The following is an 8,101-nucleotide window of genomic DNA, read 5'->3' as shown; positions in this document are numbered from 1 at the left end:
ACACACACACACACACACACACACACACACACACACACACACACACAGCAGAGGGAGCAGGTATAAATGATGTTATCTAGCCATTTCTTTTTTTTCTGATAGGACTTAGTCTTTCCAGGGACTCCCTCAACTCCCCTCCCCATTACTCAAAACATTTCGGCATCATCACCTACTTTCTCCTCCTCACCTCTTGTCACAGAAGAGGCATCCCTACATCTCACAAAGGCTAATACAAAAGCTATTGAAGTTTTGGTTCTGTTTCCTCCCAATTTGCTTAAAATCTAGATTATTCCAGAGGTCATTCTTTGTCTTTGATATATACTTATATAATCTCTCCATCATTAATGGCTCCTTCCTGTCTACAAACATAGCCACATCTCCCTAATCCTAAAATTTATATATGTACATATTTTATATGTATATATTTATATATGCATGTATGTATATGTAATGGGAATGTAAATTTAAAGATCTTCCCTGCCCCTAGGCTAAAGTGCACCAGGAGCCTGGGGTGGGAGGCTTGTTTTTCAGTAGATACTTCTTGATTGGCCAGTGAGTCAATAAGGTTGTTACATTCTCTGAGCCAGGAGAAGGCTATATAAGCCCTGATGTGTAGCTTTGCTTTGGGGCTCACTTTGAGAAGTGTTCTGTGGTTTGATCAGATGAAACTCTGGAAAGCCGTTGTCCAGAGCCCCCCGGCTTTGAAACCCATGTTTGGTATGGGTGTAATGGTTGGACAGTTTGGAAATCTGTCTACTTGATCTGTTTCTGTCTTGATAATTCTGTCTGTATATTCTGAAGTTCGGGGTGCTGACCTTTTTCCCCTGAACTAGGTAAATGATACATGTTTGACTGATTAAAGTAAGCTTGTTAACCCATTTTAAGTTGCTTTCCTTTATAAAAGCAGATCCAAGAACCTGTTTGAGCAGCCACCCTGGGGACACTTGGGGTGCTTGCTGCTGCAGTATATAAAGAGAGATTTATTTTGATCCTTCTGTAACACTAGCTGTCATTGTTTCACTAAATATATACTATATGTGTGTATACATTTATACATGTGTATATGTATATATGTGTGTGTCTATATATATTTTTTCCTTAAACATATACATGTAGTAGTATACATCTAGTTTCAGAACCCATTTACATGTACAGTTATAGAAAGAGACTGAGACTGTGCTCCTCTCTGAGTTATGTGTGTCTCGGAGGAGTGCTCTTCCCAAACTTCTATACCAGATAATGGAATGAAATTGTACTCATTGAAGAGCACGTGGTTTTGTGTTTCCAGAGACAGCATTATATAGGACTGTAGCATTGAACTAGGACATTTCATTCCCCTCTGAAGAAACCAGTAGTCTCTGCCAAATGACTCTCCTCATACTGTTCTAAAACAAGGCTCCCTTCCACTTTCATGGACTCCCCTGTCTGCATCTGACCTTGGCTTTTACTTCTTCTTAGCTAGTGGCCATACGATGCCACATCACTCTCCACCCCCCCATCTCCTCACCCTGACAGCTGATGATTCAGCACTAAAGACTACTGAACTTCTACTGACACTAGCTAGCTCCACTTACTATTTCAAGTAAAGATTGATGAGCCTTGATTCACCTCCCTTCACAAAGGGAGATTTCATCTTAAGTCCCTTACAAATTGACAATATAATAATATCTAGGAATAGTAATAGATGGGGTATTTCTTCCCAGAGGGTCCAGGAACATTTGGGCAGAGATTCCACCCCATGGCCTGTATTCCTTCAATCTTCTGTTCCAACTCTGGGCTCTGATCCTCATTTCTAGATAGAAATCATTGCTGCTGGAAGTATCCAACTAAAGAGCAGCTCAAGGATCCAGTGGACAGATTCTGAAGTAAAAAAAAAAGTGCATTCCTTTCATAAACTTAGACCTGGGACAGAGTTTGGCTTTTCCACTTAGAGACTTAACTGTGATAATCAACAACATTCCCCAACAACATTTAGGGGAAACATCATGGCACAGTGGATTGAATGAAGGATCTGGAGTCTGGAAGAACTAACTTCAAAACCAGCCTCAGACATTTACTGGTTGCATGACCTTGGGGCGGGTCATTTTACTGCTAAATGCCTCAGTTTCCTCCTCTGTAAACTGGGGGAAATTATAGCCACTTCCTTCTTGAATAAATCAAATGAGATAATATTTGTAAAGTACTTTACAAACTTTAAAGCATTACATAAATATCAGTCATTAGTATTAGTACTTTTTAGTATGGGATATACAGTTAAAATGTCAAATAGGCAATTATTGATATGGGACTAGAGATGAGTAGGGAAACTAGGGTTTAATAAGTAAATTTCAGAACCATTTATGTGGAGATTTTAACTGAACTTACTTGGACTGGTAATATCACTAACTGAGAAAGTGTGGAGAGAAAAAATAGAAGTCTTAGGACAGAATCTTGGGCTTCATCCACCATTAGGGGGGCATAACATTGAATGCAGTAATTGGAGAATGAAGGACTGAGCTTTTCACCCTCTGCCTCCTATGGCAACCCAGTAAATAACATTATTTTTTTACCTCTTGCATGTGTCTCTATTTCTGTGTACAGAAAAACACCATAAAGATCTGGACAAACAGCCAAAGACCTGGCTTTATTTATGCCACATCTTTGGAGCTATTCAAATATAAAACAGGCTATCTCAGTAGACAGTGAGTTAGAAATGGGACACTACCTATTAAGGATGAGGCAGCTAGGTGAGAGAGTGGATGGAGCATGAACCTCAGACATTACTAGCTATGTCACCCTGGGAAGGTACTTAATCACTGTCTACCTCTGTCTCCTCATCTGTAAAAATGAGGATAATAATAGCACCAACCTCACAGGGTTGTTAAGAGGATCAAATGAAATAGAACAAGCAAAGCACTTCACAAACTTGAAAGTGCTATATAAATACTAGTAATTGTGGCGATATTGTTGAGGACTGCTGTGCAGTTGTTAGTTAGACTAGATGACCTCAGAAGGCCCTTTAAGTCTGAGATTTTATAATTCTGTACTCTTAGGGTAAAATGGAGGCAAATGAGAACAAATTAATTTTGTCCTAAATCTTCACTTAGAAAAATGGAAGATTGGGGGCTAGGTGGAGTAGTGAATAGAGCACTGGCCCTGGAGTCATGAGGACCTGAGTTCCAATCTGATCTCAGACATTTAACACAAAACTAGCCGTGTGATCTTGGGCAAGTCACTTAACCCCAATTGCCTTGCCTTTCCCCCCTCCAAAAAAAAAAAACTAGGGGTGGCTAGGTGGCGCAGTGAATAGAGCACTGGCCCTGGAGTCAGGAGGTCCTGAGTTCAAATCTGACCTATACTCACACACACACACACACACACACACACACAATAACCTAGCCATGTGACCTTGGGCAAGTCACTTAACCCCAATTGCCCTCCAAAAAGAAAAAAATAGAAGATTTCTACTCTCCATGTACTCTGAAAGGGACAGGACATAGGTGCTATATCCAAGATCTACTATTCCTGTTGATGGCTTTTCCCCATTCTTGGTTCATCAAGGATGGACTGCTCAAGCAGGGGAAGAAAAGAGGGTGAAGAAGATGGATAGAAAGAGATGATTCTTATCAGATTTCTCTTTGCTATGTGGCTATTATTGAGGTACAGGATAGCTTATTTGTCTCTAGAGATTCCCTCATTTACCTGCCATTGAGTGGGGAAAGGAATAGCCTATGACTGCCCAAATACCCAAAAGGTTTATTGTCTCACAATCTGTGCCTGATTATCTCTTGAATATTTTAAAAGAGATTTATTGATTTCCCCTTCTATCCAACTTTCTATGCCTAATCAGCATCTTCTAGTTCCAGAAATTTTCTTCAGAAACTCTTACATGGGCATGAATAGGGAGTGAACTGATGGCATATCTGACTTGCTCTCTAATGCATTCCTATGCCCATGCACTTGTGTACCCTTCAGGAGAAGTCCCCGTTCCTAGTGTTTACTTGGTCTACAATTCTGGAAGAATATGGATTTTTCTGCACCATGAAACATAGTTGTTTTTGTTCATTCTTTATATTTGAGGAGGACTGATGATATCACAGTGATGTCTTGACTTGCACATGACTGGGATTTAAGTAAGGCAGAGTCTTCAGTCTCACTCTCTCTTCCAGAGTCATCACAGTCAAGTGACAAGACAAAAATCAAGATGGTTGGCAATGGCCTAGGATGCAGTGGATGGCCTTGGCATCTTCTATGTCTGACCAAGCTCTAAGCACGACACAGAAGCTGTTTCATCTACCCATTCTGCAGTGGAAGTCTTCATGTACTTGGGGTAGACATCCCTCTAACTCAAGGACAGCTTTGAGGCCTACTGATTATCTTCAGTCTGGTTTAGCCCATCTGCCAAGACAGTTTTTACCAAGATGCAGCCACCATTTATGCTAGAGCTTTGTAGAGCCACAGGTGAGAGACAGGTGACAGGCAAACACCAAAGGCAGATGAGCAGTCCTGAAAATGATTTGGCAAGCCTTCACACCAGTGGTGCTAGTCCTCCCTGAACACCCAATATACCCAGTCCTTTCACCTTCTGCTTCTTACCCCAACCAAGAAAATATTAACCCTTTTTATTCCTGACTTAGCTATGTCTCCATGTTTCTGTTTCCAAAGAAATGTTTGCTTTTTGAAATTGTGAATTCCCCATCACATTTTGAGTATAGACTGGATGAACAAAATTTGTTGAGAAGATTCTGTCATTGTGGTAAAGTGGGGGTAACTGAAATTGAATTAATTGTGTTCTCAATCTTTTCTTAGGAAAATATTTGGGAACTTTTGATCCTACAGCTATCCCGTGAATTATATAGGTCATAAATGCTAGCTATATACAAATATCATCTTATATTTTATTGAGGTTTTTGCCATTCATAGCTTATCCAGGATAGATTTACACTGAGGAAAAGAAGACTGGAACAGGAGGATTCAGGGACACCTTCCTTTACCCTTTATGCCAACTCAATACAAATCCCTCTTCATCATCTATTTATATGTGTTTCTGTCTATCTCTCTCTTTTAGAGAAACTCAGTGAGCATTTGGGTAAGTAATTTATTCCTTCTCCATTCCCAGAATTGTCTAAAAATCATACAAACCTCCCACTAGAGCCCTTCAAACAGGGATGGATGACCACTTTCTGGGGGATGTTGTCAAGGGGTTTGCCTTGTCAGATATAAATTCAAATAGATGACACATTATGTTTCTTCCAACTCTGATATTCTATAATTCTGTCATTCTCATCCCTGACAGCCCCACTACTTCTTATGAAAGTTTGACTGTTTCTTCTAAACAACAATTATCTGTCTCATTTCTTTCTCACACATATTTCCATCTCTATTTCCAAGACCGTTGTTAAAATCTCTGGTAAGTACCCTCCTCCCTTTTTATTCTCTTAAAGTCAACAAATACTTTTAAACTTGAATTGATTTGAAAGTGCCACCCCTACTTTTCATCTTCCAGTTTCTGCCTCTTCTTCCCCACATCTTCTCATCTTTTCCTAATCTATCTCAATTTCTGTGCCAAAGGCAGAAGGAGAAGCTAGCTACCTAACCTAGCTCTAGTGTCTCTAAAAGCCAATATCTATGGTCTCTGTAGTTCTCGCTAGAGAAAGTATAGAGATAGGGACTGAACTTTCTATTTCATTTGGTATAGGGAGCTCCTGGATGTGGAAATTTGTTCTACTTACGCAGGTCAGTGTTTTCCCTTCAGCTTAAAGCTTTAGAGAATTGTCTAGAACAGTAGTGTCAAATTTGTGGTATTGTATCAAAACTCCTAAGTGTAGCCTGAACCAGATTAAAAAGTAATTGGAGGGGAGGCCAGGTAGCACAGCAAGTAAGAGCACCGGCTCCAGTGTTGGGATGACCTGGGGATAGAATCCCGGGCTCAGACACTTAGCACCCACCCAGAAACCTGGCCGTGTAACCTTGAGCAAGTTACTTAACCCCAATTGCTTAGGGGTGGCCAGGTGGATCAGCAAGTAAGAGCACTGGCTCCAGTGTCAGGATGACCTGGGAATCAAATCTGGGCTCAGGTACTCAGCACCACACCCAGAAATAACTGGCCGTGTAATCTTGAACAAGTTACTTAACCCCTATTGCTTTAAAAAAAAAAAGTAATTGGAAATGTTTTTTAAAATTAAAAATACAGTTCAACATAGATAATGTTAATCTATGGTTTTCTAAGTCATTCTGTGGGCCCACAGATGGATCCACTTCTTTTTGAGTTTGACATTACTGGTCTAGAGCACTGAGAATTCAAGTGCCTTAACCAAGGTTTCACACTATGTATATGTCAGAGGCAGAACTTGAACCCAGGTCTTCCTGGCTTGTGAGGTCAGCTTTCTGTCCATTATACCATGCTTCCTCTCATTGGAACTATGTGAACTATCAAAAAATAAAAAAAAATTATTATAAAAACCAGAAATTCAGATCCTTGGGAGTATGATAGAGACAGAGTAGGAAAACTATTTCAAAAAAATGACTCTTCAGGGAGAGAGCAAGAAGGAAACTCGTGCAAAGGCATTAAAGAAATGGCAGTAGTTAAGATAAGTAGCAAAGTTATAATGATAAAGCCCTGTTTTCTATAGACTTGGGATAGATTATTCCACAATTAAGACAGCTAGGTGACAGTGTAGAGTGTCTGCATTGAGCAAGAAAACCTGACTCCAAATTCTGTCCATGAGCAAGGTACATCTTCTCATAGTCAGTTTCCTCATTTGTTTAAAAAAAGTGTAACAAGAACACCTATTGCACAGGATTTTAGTGAAGATAAAAAGAGATAACATATAAAGTGCTTTGCCAACTTTAAGGCACTATCTTAATAGTAACTATCATCATCACCATCATCATCATCATCATCATTGAATACATCCACCATTAGTGGGAGGAATGGACACATGGGAATTATATTATAGAGTACAGATGTAGGCAGCACATGTGACCAGCATCCACATGTGCAGGAGCACACAGGCAGGGAGAACATATAACCAAGGTACACACATAGACGGGCAATTGATATCACTGACACTGCAGGACCTTTTGGTGATTTTATATTTAGCTACTAGGCTCTGAATCAGGCCTCTAATATCTGCTCCTCGGGATTGTAGACACTCCAGTTCCCTGAAGGGCTTATCTCTGGATCCTCCTCCAGATCATGTCCTCAAACAAAAAGTGTCCTTCAGGGTTCTGTCTTGTGTCCTCTGCTCTTCTCCTTCTATACTACTTTGCTTGGTGATCTCATTAGCTCCCATGGATTTAATTACCATCTCTGTGCTAATGATTCTCAAGTCTACCTTTCTTGCCCCAATCTCTCTGCTAATCTCCAACCTTGTATCTCCAAATACCTTTCATACATCTCAAACTGGAGGTCCAATAGACATCTTAAACTCAATATGTCTAAAACAACTCATTATCTTTCCCCCTAAGCCCTTCCCCATCACCATCACCTTCATCCTCCTAGCCCGTCAGGATCACCACCTAGTAGTCCTCCTGGATTTCTCACTCTCTCACTCCCTCCATATCCAAGCTGTTGCTAAGGCCCACCTTTAAATTATCTCTTCAATATACCCTCTTCTCTCCTCTGAGACTGCTGCCACTTTGGTGCAGGCCCTCGTCACCTCATGCCTGGACTATTACAATAGCCTGAAGGTGGGTGTGACTGCCTCATCTCTCCCAACTTCAATCCATTCACCATTCAGCCAATAAAGCAAGTCTCCTAAAATATAGGTCAGATTATGTCACCCAGCTACTTAACAGACTCCAGTGGCTTTCTATTGTCTTTAAGAGCAAATACAAAATGTTTTGTTTGGCATTCAAAGTCCTTTATAACCAAGCCCCCTCCTACCTTTCCAATCTTCTTACATCTTATTCTCTGCCATTTACTCTTCAGCCCAGTAACATGGGTCTGCTGACTGTTCCACAAGGAAAACACTTCATCTCTTGACTCCAGGCATTTTCTCTGACTACTCCATTCCTGGAATACTCTCCCTCCTCTGCTTTAATTACTGACATTCCTAGCCTCACTTACATTCCAACTATAAAACCAACCTTCTATAGGAAGACTTCCCTAACCCATCTT

The sequence above is a fragment of the Petaurus breviceps genome, unplaced genomic scaffold (assembly GCF_028583685.1).
Source record: "Petaurus breviceps papuanus isolate PSGF00001 unplaced genomic scaffold, PetGlider_PUasm1.0 90294, whole genome shotgun sequence".
NCBI classification, from domain to species: Eukaryota; Metazoa; Chordata; class Mammalia; order Diprotodontia; family Petauridae; genus Petaurus; species Petaurus breviceps.
This window is presented reverse-complemented; position numbering follows the sequence as displayed.